Here is a 15,335-nt window from a genome sequence, read left to right on the forward strand (position 1 = left end):
TTTCCTTTTTTTTCTCTCAAGAAACCTTTTATTTAAAGAACACAAACTTCATGCACTTCACAAGTACAACTCTAAGAATATAGTGATTCTTCCCACCATACCTGCCCTCCCACCTACTCTCCCACCTCTCCTCTTCCCACTCCCAACCCAGGTCCCATTCTCCACTAATATCCATTTTCAATTAACTTTATACATAGAGGACCAACTCTATACTAAGTAAAGAATTCAACAGTTTGCACACGCGTGCACACACACACACACACACACAAACCAAAAAACAACAGCAACAAAACTGTTCCTCAACTGTCTAGACAAGTGCTGTTCAAAGTCATTGCATCTTCAAGTCAATTTCACCTTTCCTTTTTTTTTTTTTTTAGAAACTCAATTAACTTTAAAGAAACACCCAAGAATGATACATCTTTTGCAAGCACTTAGACATAATTATAATACAACTCTTTGTGGACAGAGGTCCTACATGGGAAATTAGTGCACAGTGACTCTTGTTAATTTAACAATTAACACCCTTATGTATGATGTGTGATCACCCAAGGCTCTTGACATGAGCTGCTTAGGCTATGGAAGCTTTTTGAATCCACTTTCAATGTTTATGACACATCCTAGAACATCCTTTTATTTCCCTCGGCAATTACATTCCAGCACAAGGACTTCACATATCATGTGTGTATTTAAGATTGTATCCTCGACTTCTCAGAAGAGAAGTCCCATAAATGTCCAATACTGACTTAATACCTGTTCTGGGATGGCCTGTAGGATTTCACATAAAATTGTTCAAAACTGAACTCTTCATCTTTCCCCAGGCATCTATTCTTCCTCCAGGTTCTTTTTTAATTTTTGCTTGAATTAATGTGCCATAAATTCAATTTATCCCAAATACAAGTTTTGAGATTCATTTGCAACATCTCCTTCTCCTTTGCTGCACACAAATCAAGCATCAAGTATTGAGGCTTTTATATCTAAAATAGAGCTTGTATCCACCTTCTACTTCCTAGTTCTACAGTTTCTACCCTTAGTTTAATTCTTAATTTTACTTTTTTTTTTTTTTACTGCTCAAACTTCCACAATAGTTTTCTGAGTAGTATCTCTGCATCTACTCTTAACCTACTCCATTCCTTTGTCTTCATGGGTAAAAGTGGGGTCTTTTAAGAAGGTAATGAGGGGACCAGTGCTGTGGTGCAGTGGATTAAGCCATCTGCATGCTGACATCCTAAAGGGGCTTCAGTTCAAATCCTGGCTGCTTCACTTCCGATCCTTCCCCCTGCTAATGTGCCTGGGAATGAAGCAGAATAACACCCAAGCTCTTGGGCCCCTGCACCCATTTGGGAGACCATGATGCAGCTCCTGGCTCCTGGCCCAAGCCTGGCCCTTGGGGCCATTTAGGGAGTGAACCAGAGGATGAAAGATCTCTCTCTCTCTCTCTCTCTCTCTCAGTCTCAGTCTCAGTCTCTGTCACTCCCCCTCTCTCTGTAATTCTGACTTTCAAATGGATAAGTTAAAAAAGAAGGCGGTGGGCTAGCGCCATGGCTTACTTGGTTAATCCTCCGCCTGCTGTGCCAGCATCCCATATGGGTGCTGGGTTTTAGTCCCGGTTGTTCCTCTTCCAGTGAGCTCTCTGCCGTGGCCCGGGAAGACAGTGGAGGATGGCCCAAGTGCTTGGGCCCCTGCACCCGCATGGCAGACCAGCAGGAAGTTCCTGTTTCTTGGCTTCAGATTGGCATAGCTCTGGCCAGAGTGGCCATTTTGGGGGGTGAACCAACGTAAGGAAGACCTTTCTGTCTGTCTGTCTCTCTCACTGTCTAACTCTATTGTCTAATAAAAAAAAAGGCGGCAATGAGATTGTGCAACTTATTTGCATAAAATACTTCACTGGACTCCCTCTGCTTACAAGGCTTGCACATCTGGATTTTATCCTAGACTTTCCTCTCCATATAGTGCCAAAACATACAGGTGAAGGCTAAGCCTTCTGTCCAGATTTTAATATACACTGCCAGAAAATGGTTGGATTGAACTTTTGAGGAATTTCCTCTGAAATTGCATTTTGGCAATGCTCAAGGGTGCTTGCCATAGGATTCCACATTTCTATGTCTTTATTATTATTCCCTCTGCCAGGAATCTCCCTCTCCTTTGCCTGGCATCTTCTCTCCAGGAAAGGTTTCTAAAACTTTGGATGTGGCAATGTTTCTTACTTTTTAAAAAAATTTTTTTTTCTTTATTCATTTTAAAGACAGAGAGATATAGAGGGAAATACAGAGAGAAGGAGAGGGAGAGGAAAGAGAGAGAGAGAGAGAGAGAGAGTGAGTTATTATTTATCTACTCTACAAATGCCAACAACAGCTGGGATTAGGCCAGGCCAAAACCAGAAGACAGAAACTACTTCTGGGTTGCTTGCATAGATAGCAGAAATCTAAGACTTGTGTCACTACCTGTTACCTCCCAGGTGCATAGACAAGGAGCTAGATAAGAAATGGAGGCGGGACTCCATCCCAGGCACTCTGATATGAGATATAGGTATACTAAGGGGCAACTTAACTTTCTATGCCACAGGCCCATCCTCATTTCTCACTTTTGTGCTGTCGAAGAAATCTGATCATTGTAAGCTCACATTTCCTGAGTATTTGCTCTGTATCATGGTTCATTCATTTACTGGTTTAAATATATTTTCTCATTTAGTTTTCACAATAACCAGATGTCAGATACAATTATTATTCCCGTTTTACAGATGAGGGTATTGAGGCATTGGAAATTTAAATAACATGGAATCAGAACTTGCACTTGGATGTTTTTACTATTTCTGTGCTATACATTGTATTTATATATTGAAATGATTTACTTCAGGGTCTATATTCACTACTACACTGAACACATGTAGACTTTTAAAACCGTTTTTAATTCACTGCTATATCCTTATCATATTCCATAATTTACATGTTTGCTGTAATACCTGGCATATAAAAGGTACTCTGTAAGTGGTTGTTGAAACAAAATGAATCAATTGGCTGTGTTGATACTGTGTAGTCAAGATTTCATTCCTCTTCTTGGCTTTGAGCTCAGTGGATATTTAGTGCTAATGGAATTTATAGCCATTGTGGAATGTATGTGGTAGAAGAAACCCCAACATCCAAAGATTACAAGTTCTTTGTGAAACTTTATCCATTTGGCTGTGGTTTGCTTAGTCGTGTTCAAAGGTCTATGATTAATCTCTTTGCTCATCTCCTCGGCTGCTTTAGGCTGATGTTACAAGGACTTTATAGCAATCATCTTTGGCAGCTGACCTCATATCTGGTCATCTTCCAACTATTAAGAGATTCTTGTCTTGATAAGTATCAGAACAGAGGGGAGAAGTTATCAGACCTCTTGACTTTCTAATACATATGGAAGGAAATTGATATGGTTCAGGAAGATGACTATGATATGTCATATATGTGTGTCTTGTTATTGACAAGTTCAACTGTACTTAAAATTTTCTAGTGTGTTTTGATACACAGAGAAAGTTAGCTGATAATAATTTTAGTGCTTACACTTAGTGATGACTCAATACCACTTCCTGGACACAATAAAATTACTTTTTTGCAGCAATGTAGAAATGGGGTTTCTGCTTTCTCTTTTGCCACAGAACATGAGCCCCAGATGGAAACATATTCCAACTTTTTCAGTTCATCCCAAGGAAGGCATAGATTGAGGTGCAGAAAATGCAGAAAATATTCATTATAAAGCTGTTTGAGTCAAATCAAGGCTGTAGTACACGTGGCAATTTATTGCAGTCAATGGAGTTTCGCTCTGAGTGAGTGTGACTGCAGTCCCCTAGCCTCAGTGCTGTAATAGTTTCTCTGCATACCAAAATGTTTACCAAAACCATTTGTTTTCCTTTCCTTTTATCTTATACACATGGGAATGGTCAACTGTAAGCTGAGAAAAGAAAGGAAGATTTTCATAACAGGATCGCAATTGACTTTGCTAACTTTAATTTATGAAAGAGATTATGTTTAATTGGAAAAAGAGAGCCTTACTTTTGGAATATTTGTTCAATGTGATAAATAAAAAATAACTTCAACTACAATTTGTCAATAGCAAAAGTTAGTATCACAAACCATCACACAGCTGTTTTCTCTTATTTTTCCTTCTATTTAGGTAGCGTGGCATGAACCTCAGAATGAAAACCAGTGTGGCAGTATTACGTAAGTACTATTGAGAGGTCTCATGGCATTTTTCAAGCAGCACATACAACTAATCCCTGACATTTGTATACTCATTATAATATGCTATGTCTCTTCATGAAACACTGGGGCTTCCCTTTCTGCTTTTGTGACCCGAGTGGCCAAACAACACCATTATAGATTTTTCTCACTTCTGTGACTTTTAGAAAGACTGTATTGGATGGGCGGAGAGAAAGAGAGAGAGATACAGAAAGATAGAGATCCACTATCTGTTGGTTCAATCCTCAAATCTCCACAACCACCAGGGTTAGTATAGGCCAAAGCCAGGAGCCAGAAACTCCATCTGTGTCTCCCAAGGTGGTGGCTGGGACCCAAATATATGAGTCATTACTGCTGTCTCCCTGGGTGTGTGTTTGCAACAAGTTAGAATCCAGGGCAGGCCAAAACTTGAATCAAAGTACTGTAATATGGGATGTGGACATCCCCTGGAGTGGCTTAACTGCTAAACCAAACATCTGCACTCCACTTCTGCTACTTCTGAAGAGCTATTATGTTTGGCTGACAAGGTGACTGAATTTCAAAAAGTTTAAAGTTGGCAGCATATAAAACAGTATGTCTTTTCTCATGAGAAAGCTTTCACAGAACCCAAGGTTGAGGATGATTAGTAAGCACTGGTATAATGTAGTTGAAAACATCATTGGCCACATTGGCTAAAATGCAGATTTGACTCTGCAGGGAAGCCCAAAATAAGAATGGCTTAAAAATAGACCAAAGTTTACCTATTTTACAAGAAATCCTTCAAGGGTGAGCAAATCAGGGCTAAATGTTATACTGCCTGCCTATCTTCTTTGTTGTTCATTCTCAATGTGTTGCTTCCTTCTTGTGGTCTAAAATAACTGGTTCAGCTTTTGCCATAATATCTGCTTTCCTGCCAGCCTTAATGCCGGGGAAAAACTGGGGAGGATTCTTCTTTCTATGAATATCATGACAAACATTGTAACTCTGATCTCCACTGAAATCCCATAAGCCAGACCTTACTTATATGAACCAACCTAACTGCAAGGACTCACACTTAGTGTCAATGTACATAACTTTAATTATGCAATGGTTTTGCAACTGAATGAAAAAGGGAAGAAAGGATCTTAGTAGACCACTGATGTTACCATAATCACTCCTGGTAAAAATTAAGGGAGTAGAGAAATGATGGAGTACAGAATGTCAGTATGTGATTATCCTTTAACCCTAGCAACTTGTAAGTATATACAATACAGAAGCCAATATGGGTAAGTAAAGTTAGCAATGTATTTACTAGTGGGGCATCAGGTAGAATATTTGATTTATTAAAATGTTGGGGAACCAGGTACAGAACTAGGCTGAAGATTATGTAGATTCAGATTTATTTGAATTATACCACAGAATGGTCTGCTTACAAAAATCAACTCAAAATGGATCAAGGATCTGAATCTATGGCCTGATACTATCCAATTATAGAGGAGAACATTGGAGAAACTCTGCAAGGTATTGGTATGGCAAAAATTTCTAGGAAAGGACCCCAGAAGCATGGGGAATAAAAGCAAAAATAGACAAACGGGATTATATCAAGCTAAGAAGCTTCTGTACTGCAAAGGAAACCCTCAACAAAGTGAAAAGACAATCGATAAAATGGGAGAAAATATTTGCAAACTATGCAACTGATAAAGAATTATTATCCAGAATGTATAAAGAGCTCAGGAAACTTAGCCACAACAAAACAAGCAATCCAGTTAAAAAATGAGCAAAAGACTTAAATAGGCATTTTTCAAAAGAGGAAATTTAACAGACACATGAAAAGTTGCTCAGGATACTAGCCATCAGGGCAATTCACATCAAAACCACAATGACTTTTCACCTCACCCCAGCTGGAATGGCTGTCATACAGAAATCAACAAACAATAAATGCTGGTGAGGATAATCCACTGTTGGTGGGAATGTCAAATAGTACAACCATTATGCAAGACAGTATGGAGATTTCTCAGAAATCTGAATATAGATCTACCATATGACCTGGCCATCCCACTTCTGGAAATTTACCCAAACAAAATATGAAAGAGTTATCTATACCAGCACATTTGTAGCAGATCAACTCACAATAGCTAAGATGTGGAATCATCCCGTATGTCCATAGACTTATGACTAGATAAAGTAAATGTGGTATACACACACACACACACACACTCAGCCATAAAAAAGAGATCCTATCATGTGCAACAAAATGGATGCAGCTGAAAACCATTATACCTAATGAAATAAGACTATCCCAAAAAGATATGTTTTCTCTGATCTGTGGTAACTAACAAAGTACAAATAATTGTAAATAATGTACAAAAAACTGTAATGTATATGAGTGAAATTGACAAATTTGAAATTTGATTATTATTTACAGCCTTGTTTCTACTGTTAAGGAACAGTGTTTTTTTTCTGTTTATTATTTGTTGAACTTAATGGGATGTTAAGCTATTATAAAATAAACTGAAATAATGTCACTGTAAAAATTAAGAGAAAGGAAGGAGGAGGAAGGATGAGAGCCTAAGTGGGAGGGAGGGTAGGTGGTAAATATCACTATGCTTCTAAATCCATATATATATGAAATATGAGTTTTTTTCACTTCCTATAAGTGAAAAAATTTGGAAAAAAAGAACTGTGCCACCATGACATCACCCCAATATTCTTTATTCTGTTGCTTAGACTATCACTAGAAACTAGGTAGTGAATGCTACCAAAGCTGAAAATGAATTACAAACTGTCTTCTTTCTTGAATCCTCAAGTTGCCAGGCTACAAAATCCTGGGTGGGGACACTGGGTTTGTTGAACTAGCACGAGTCTGTATCTTGCTTTCAGGGGCTAAAAACACACATATTTGGCCTTCAACGAATGGCAGTGGAAGGGGAACCCTTTCTCCCACCAAATCTGACTCACACAATGGTGGACCCAAAGCTTAGAAAAGGGTTCATTTTCTGAGTGTGTTTCTCATTTTGGAACAAAATGGTGTAATTCCTTAAGTGGATGGTTTTGAAATTAGACAAAACTAGTTTTTAACCATTGCTATATAAAATGAGAATATTAAAACTGCCAACTTTTGGCCGGCGCTGCGGCTCAATAGGCTAATCCTCCACCTAGCAGCGCCGGCACGCGGGCTTCTAGTCCCAATCAGGGTGCCGGATTCTTTCCTGGTTGCCCCTCTTCCAGGCCAGCTCTCTGCTGTGGCCCGGGAAGGCAGTGGAGGATGGCCCAAGTGCTTGGGCCCTGCACCCTATGGGAGACCAGGGTAAGCACCTGGCTCCTGCCATCGGATCAGCGCAGTGTGCCGGCCACAGCCCGCCAGCTGTGGTGGCCATTGGAGGGTGAACCAATGGCAAAAGGAAGACCTTTCTCTCTGTCTCTCTCTCTTACTATCCACTCTGCTGTCAAAAAAAAAAAGCAAAAACAAAAACAAAAACAAACAAAAAACAAAAAAACCTGCCAACTTTTTAGTGTTTTGTGGACAACATATATAAAGTAGATGGTCAATAAATTGGAGAAAAGGGGAAAGATTTACACACTATCTTTTAAATGTAATTTAAAGTTTTTAATACTGCCTAGGCCTGCACCACGGCTCACTTGGCTAATCCTCCACCTGCAGCACCAGCACCCCAGGTTCTAGTCCAGGTTGGGGCACCGGATTCTGTCCCAATTGCTCCTCTTCCATTCCAGCTTTCTGCTGTGGCCCAGGAGGGCAGTGGAGGATGGCCCAAGTGCTTGGGCCCCTGCCCCCGCATGGGAGACCAAGAGAAGCACCTGGCTCCTGGCTTCAGATCGGCGCAGCATATTGGCATAGGTTTAACAGGCTAGCTGACCTGATATAATGACTAGCCAGTTAACGACACAGAAGAATAGACAATATTAAAGTTTTCTAGGCAGTATTTTTTTTTTTTTTTGAGAGGCAGAGTTAGACAGTGTGAGAGAGAGAGAGTTATAGATAGTAAGAGAGAGAGAGACAGAGAGAAAGGTCTTCCTTTTCTGTTGGTTCATCCCCCAAATGGCTGCGACAGCCGGCGCACTGCGCCGATCTGAAGCCAGGAGCCAGGTGTTTCCTCTTGGTCTCCCATGCGGGTCCAGGGCCCAAGCACTTGGTCCATCCTGCACTGCCTTCCCGGGCCACAGCAGAGAGCTGGACTGGAAGAGGAGCAACCGGGACAGAATCCAGCGCCCCAACTGGGACCAGAACCGGGGGTCCCAGCGCGGCAGGCGGAGCATTAGCCAAGGGAGCTGTGGCGCCGGCCAAACATATGCCAATATTCTAAAACTGGTTTGCAATCCTATAACCAGCAAAACTGACAATTGGGCCAAAGGAAAATAGTATACTGCTTTTTATAGTGGATTAAAGATGACTAACTTGTACCTACAGTCTAAAAACATAACTAACACCTCTAACACATATACCTGTAATAGTTCTCCTAAGAGGCTGCCTAGTGGGTGGCTTTTGTTCCTTTCCTCAGAGGTGAATTCTCCTGGACAATACATTTGCCTTCATAATACCAGCCTTTAAAACTTGACTGTTCCACCAATTGCTTCAAACTTTTGCCTCTAAAGAACATCTTAAGCCGCATTAGGAAGACGGACAAAGGCAAGCTTAAGTACTTCCCTAGGCTGCCAGAAATACAGATTGGATGGTGTTCAGCACCTGGGAAATCCGTTAAGACCATATGGGCTGTCAGAAGTTCAGTGTCATAGAGGAGAAAACTCCCTGCAGTGGCAGCACTGTGTGGGAACAAAATCATCCTAAACAACGGCCCTGGGGGATTTCGGTGATCATTCAAAAAGCTGTGGTTTCTGCTGTTAACAGGCAGATCATAAACTACATTATCAACTCGTTGTGGAGCAGGATATCGAAGAGACAGAACTGGAAAGAGTTCTTTGGGCAAATGAGATCAATGTCCTTGTACTTGACCTTAGTTCTAGGGGTCTGAGACTTGCATATCACATCTTTGCCTATAAAGAGGTAAAGTCTATGTAGCCAAATACAAATTTAACTTTTTTGTTTGATTTCTATTATTTAAAAGGAAGCTAATTATTCACCAAAACGTCTATATTAGTAAAATTAACACAAATTATGAATGACCTAAATAATGAACATATTGTACAGTACTTCAGATCACTTTTTATTTATTCATTTATTTATTTAAGACATTCTGCCAATTCTTTTTTGAACTCAACATTTTATTATTTCTTTATTATAACATTTTAATGTACATGATAGTCAAAGGCTCAGCAGCTTTACAAAATAAAGAGTTTAACAAATAAAAGCACCTTAGTGAAGCAGGAAAATATGCAAGAGGTATAAACAAGAACCAAATGAAAATATGTTCAGTTTCACTCATATAGATTTTAAAATAGTCACAAAATCATTGAAACTAAACATAGAGTGAAAGAGAGAGAAACATAAAAACAGAGACAGAGAGATCTTCCATCCACTAGTTCATTCCCCCAAGTGGCTGCAATAGTTGGGGCTGGGTCAGGCCAAAACCAGGAGCCAGGAACTCCATCCTGGTCCTCCACGTACCCGAGCCATCTTCTGGTCCCATCCCTTGGCTTTATAATTTGCATCTTGCTATTTGAATAAACATTTCTAAGCTTTATGAGCAAAAAAGCAACCTCTAAGTATTGTTTTTATATATTTCCAAGTAAAATTAATTTTCTCTAGATTCATTAGATAAAACTTGCAAACTGATATTGGAGATATATCTACCTAGCTATGTAGTTACTTTCTTCCAAAATTCTGTGTGATGGTACTGAAATACTGGGAAATAGTCCACTTTTATTAAATTTCTGAGAATATAAAAATATAGTCACATGATTTATTGGCCAAATACTTTTGATGATATATTTCTCCACCATCAAGTAATAAGCAGAAGAAGAGTGATGAGAAATTTGCAAAATGAAAGGAGAAATCTAAATTTAGATTTAAAGAAGCTGGTGTGTATGTGTGTGTGCATGTGTGTGTTTAAAGTGCTAAGTTCTCTGTTCCTTTAGTGAAGTGACCAGCAGCTCCTCTTTCTGTCTTCTCACCAGAAGGAGTAATAGGTATCTGGCCAAACCATAATCTTAAAAATGTGCACTATGGGATTGTATTACCAAAAAGAAGCTTAGCCACAGATAGTAAGGAGTGAGAAAGTTCTTCAAATTAACTTTGTTTTTCCAAGTATGAAAATAGTACATTTTAAATGTGGGAAACTTGTAAAATACAAAAAAAGATGAAAATTAATGTCACATTATGTTTTCCACTCAGGGTTAATTACTATTAACATTTGATTCACTCCAATCCCATTCCTCTCCCTCAGTATACATGTAAATGATGTGGAGTACCCATTTAGATGATGTCCATAAAGTCTTAGGAAGACATGGGAATTTCTCAGGAGAACAAACACATTTTGATATAAGCCTGTATGAGTCAGTTGTTCCAGAGTATTTTTAATGATTAGTGAACGTTCATCAGCAGCAGCTTTTTATTTACACACAATCAGGAGGGTAGTGCTTCACTTGACATTCACATTTTATTTATGTCTATATATCTAGGCTATATGATTATTTATGTCCCCCCTGCCTGGTTTAAATTTAGAATGGAATATACCATGCCTTTAGAAAAAAGAGATTAAATAATTGTTTTTGATAAATAAAAGCAATTTGTTGATAGCCTTGTATTTCTGTACTTCAAAAGGTATGAAATTTATAAAAAGAGGTTCAAAACAAGTATAGAGTTGACATGGCAGGTATCAACAGGTGAATTTTGAATTCACATAGCCTATTTCAAACACCAGCATCCCAGCACATGTTGCCTCAATTATAAACTTTTTCATTTTTAGAAGATTTTCCAAAACCAGTTCAAACTTTGCAGATTATGAATTTATTACAAAATGCATTGCAGTTTCATTCATCCTTATATATTTTTGAATACATCTGGTTAACATCTACAGAGGTTACTTATAATTTTTCCTTGTTTGGCCTTAGGATATAGGTATCATGAAGTGATTTTTCTCTTCTGTCAGCTTTCTTATTTAACCCTGACATTTATCTTAATTAGCTCTGGTGTTTCTCCATTTACATCAAGATTAGTTCTTTTGTGGTTGATTCTCCGCTATGAATTGGAAAAAAAATCAGAGTCCCATACTGGGGTTCTGTAAAATTTGTTTAGAGTTTTTCAGATTCCTACATGAAAAATCTTCATGACTTAGAGTATTAATGCTGTAGAAAAATAGATTGTTGGGGCCAGCACCATGGCTCACTTGGTTAATCCTCCACCTGTGGCACCGGCATCCCATATGGGCACCGGTTCTAGTTCCGGTTGCTCCTCTTCCAGTCCAGCTCTCTGCTGTGGCCCGGGAGGTCAGTGGAGGATGGCCCTCCACTTGTGCTTGGGCCCTGCACCCACTTGGGAGACCAGGAGGAAGCACCTGGTCCTCAGCGCAGTTCTGGCTGTAGCAGCCATTTGGGAGGTGAACCAACGGAAGGAAGACCTTTCTCTCTGTCTCTCTATCTGACTGTGTATAACTACATGTCAAATAAATTAAAAAACAAACAAACAAAAAAGAAAAATAGATTGTTACAGAGAGGTCTCATCACAAACCAAAGTCTGTGAACTTCCTTCTGGGAAATGCTCTGGTTATTTCACGGAATCACCTGGGTTGGATGTGGCCGTGGGTCAGGTTCTGCAGTGGCACTCCTGCTTGGGTTTCCTTTTGCTCACCAGCACTAACCAGTAACCCAACAAATCACACACAGTAACTGTTAAGTTCCTGTACTACTTTCAGCTCTATAATGGGATGACTCTATTATTATCTTTTTTTTTTAACTTTTATTTAATGAATATAAATTTCCCAAGTACGACTTATGGATTACAATGGCTTCCCCCCATACCGTCCCTCCCACCCGCAACCCTCCCCTTTCCCACTCCCTCTCCCCTTCCATTCACATCAAGATTCATTTTCGATTATCTTAATATACAGAAGATCAGTTTAGCATACATTAAGTAAGGATTTCAACAGTTTGCTCCCACACAGACACATAAAGTGAAAAATAATAGATGATTTTTTAAATGATGATGAAATCAGATCAGACCTATTGTCATGTTTAATCCCAGTGAGAGTCAAGTTGGGAATTGATAATTTCTTTTCTTTTCTTCTTATTTTTTTTTTTTACAGAAGATCAGTTTAGTATGCATTAAGTAAAGATTTCAACAGTTTGCACCCCCATAGAAACACAAAGTGAAATATACTGTTTGAGTACTTGTTATAGCATTAAATCTCAATGTACAGCACATTAAGGACAGAGATCCTACATGAGGAGTAAGTGCATAGTGACTCCTGTTGTTGACTTTACAAATTGACACTCCTGTTTATGGCATCAGTAATCTCCCTATGCTCCAGTCATGAGTTTCCAAGGCTATGGAAGCCCTCTGAGTTCTCCGACTCTTATCTTGTTCAGACAAGGTCATAGTCAAAGTGGAGGTTCTCTCCTCCCTTCAGAGAAAGGTACCTCCTTCTTTGAAGACCTGTTCTTTCCACTGGGATCTCACTCACAGAGATCTTTTTGCCAGAGTGTCTTGGCTTTCCATGCCTGAAATACTCTCATGGGCTTTTCAGCCAGATCTGAATGGCTTTAGGGCTGATTCTGAGTCCAGAGTGCTATTTAGGACATCTGCCATTCTATGAGTCTGCTGACTATCTCGCTTCCCATGTTGGATCACTCTCCCCTTTATTTATTCTATCGGTTAGTGATAGCAGGTACTAGACTTGTTTATGTGCTCCCTTTGACTCTTAGTCCTTTCATTATGATCAATTGTGAACTGAAATTGATCACTTGGAATAGTGAGATGGCATTGGTACATGCCACCTTGATAGGATTGAATTGGAATCCCCTGGTATGTTTCTAACTCTACCATTTGGGGCAAGTCAGCTTGAGCATGTCCCAAATTATACATCTCTTCTCTCTCTTATTCCCACTCTTATGTTTAACAGGGATCACATTTCAGTTAACTTTCAACACTTAAGAATAATTTTGTGATAATTACAGAATTAAACCAGTCATATTAAGTAGAACAGACAAAAAAATACTAAGAGGGATAATGTATTAAGTTGTTCATTAATAGTCAGGGCTATGCTGATCAAGTCACCATTTCTCATAGTGTCCATTTCACTTCAGGAGGTTTCCTTTTTGGTGTTCAGTCAGTTGTCACCGATCAGGGCGAACATATGGTATTTGTCCCTTTGGGACTGGCTTACTTCACTCAGCATGATGTGTTCCAGATTCCTCCATTTTGTTGCAAATGACTGAATTTCGTTGTTTCTTACTGCGGTATAGTATTCTAAAGAATATATATCCCATAATTTCTTTATCCAGTCTACCGTTGATGGGCATTTAGGTTGGTTCCAGGTCTTGGCTATTGTGAATTGTGCTGTGATAAACATTAGGGTGCAGACCGCTTTTTTGTTTGCCAATTTAAATTCCTTTGGATAAATTCCAAGGAGTGGGATGGCTGGGTCGAATGGTAGGGTTATATTCAGGTTTCTGAGGAATCTCCAGACTGACTTCCATAGTGGCTTGACCAGCTTGCATTCCCACCAACAGTGGGTTAGTGTCCCTTTTTCCCCAAATCCTCGCCAGCATCTGTTGTTGGTAGATTTCTGTATGTGGATGACTCTATTATTATCTTAAGACAACACACCTATCAACTGGAGGAGTCAAGTCATAAAACATGACTTGGGCCCAAGCTGTGGCGTACTAGGTTAAGCCTCTGCCTGTAGCACTGGCATCCCATATGGGTGCCAGTTTGAGTCCCGGCTGCTCCACTTCCAATCCAGCTCCCTGCTGGCCTGTGAAAGCAGAGGAAGATGGCCCAATTACTTGGGCCCCTGTACCCACATGGGTGACCCACCGAAAGCTCCTGGCTTCTGGCTTCGGATGGACCCAGCTCTGGCTGTTGCAGTCACTGGGGAAGTGAACCAGGGGATAGAAGACCTCTCTTTCTGTCTCTCCCTCTCTGTGCCTATAACTCTGCCTCTCAAATAAAGAAATAAATCTTAAAAAAAAACCCTCATGACTCAAAAGCAGGACACATAAAACATTAAAACTTAGTATTGCTACTGTGTGGAAAGTAAATCACAAAAGTGAATATGAATCCTGGACCCAGAGTGTTTAAGGGAAGGCTTTTATGGTTGAGGTCGAGACTGAGCTAGACCTAGAAGAATGGACATATTTGGAAAAGCCAGAGAGACCAAAGAAAATTTTCTGGATGCTTGGCAGGGCAGGGTGTGTTAGATTATGGAGGAATGAATTTGGAGTTGGTGTTATAACTCTAGGATGTCATTTAGATTTCAAATTGCATGCTGTCTGACTGGTAGTGGTTGTTAGGTAGTGGCAGTGCTAAGGAGTCTAAGGCCAGTCAAAAGCTAAAAGACAAGATGCTATAATAATTAATGATGTTGCCAGGTACATAGAAATGGTAGATTTGGCATTAACTGCTGTGTTGTTGTCTAGGATGCAGTAGACAACAAGGTTGTGAATGAATTTTTAAAGCTAAGTCACCTTGAAATACAACAGGGGTGGGCATTTAGTGTAGTGGCTAAGGTTCTGCTTAGGATGGCTCCATCCTACATTGGAGTCCCTTGGTTTGAGTCCCAGCTCTGCTTCTGATGCAGCTTCCTGCTAAGGTGCCCTCTGGGAGGCAGAGGTGATGGCTCAAGTGCTTAGGGGCTTGTCACCCATGCAGAAGACCTGGAAAGAGCTCCAGACTCCTGGTTTCTGTCTGGTGCAACCTCAGCTGTTCTGGACATTTTGGGAGTGACCAGTAGATGGAGGAGTCTCTCTTTCTGTCAATCTCTCTCTCTTTTTCAGTCCCTCTCTATTCTCTCTCTCACTCTTTGCCTTTCAAATAAACAACTAATTATAAAAAATATGATAAAACCATATACACGCTGAAAACATTTTTTCTATAACAGTTTCAAATGCAGAAAATAGAGATACGAACATTTATTAGTGAAAATACTGTTGAACATGACAAATAAATATCAAAATAATTATTTCTTGAGTTAATATAGGAAACAGTTTTGAAGAAAATATTTTTTCTGGAAATGGTTTGATGTGTATTTCTCA

The 15,335-nt window shown here is 39.6% G+C and overlaps 1 long non-coding RNA gene across 1 annotated transcript in view; it reads left to right on the top strand.

Annotated features, from left to right (window-relative positions):
- The window catches only part of LOC138844402 (uncharacterized), a 162,710-nt gene that overhangs the window by 82,568 nt on the left and 64,807 nt on the right, over positions 1-15,335 (top strand). Inside the window, exon 2 of the long non-coding RNA XR_016216193.1 lies at positions 4,147-4,193. This is a non-coding gene — a long non-coding RNA (uncharacterized LOC138844402). The remainder of the gene's footprint in view (positions 1-4,146; positions 4,194-15,335) is intronic.

This window comes from Oryctolagus cuniculus, chromosome 11 (genome assembly GCF_051225735.1).
Source record: "Oryctolagus cuniculus isolate XC-2025 breed Fujian yellow rabbit chromosome 11, ASM5122573v1, whole genome shotgun sequence".
Lineage (NCBI taxonomy): Eukaryota > Metazoa > Chordata > Mammalia > Lagomorpha > Leporidae > Oryctolagus > Oryctolagus cuniculus.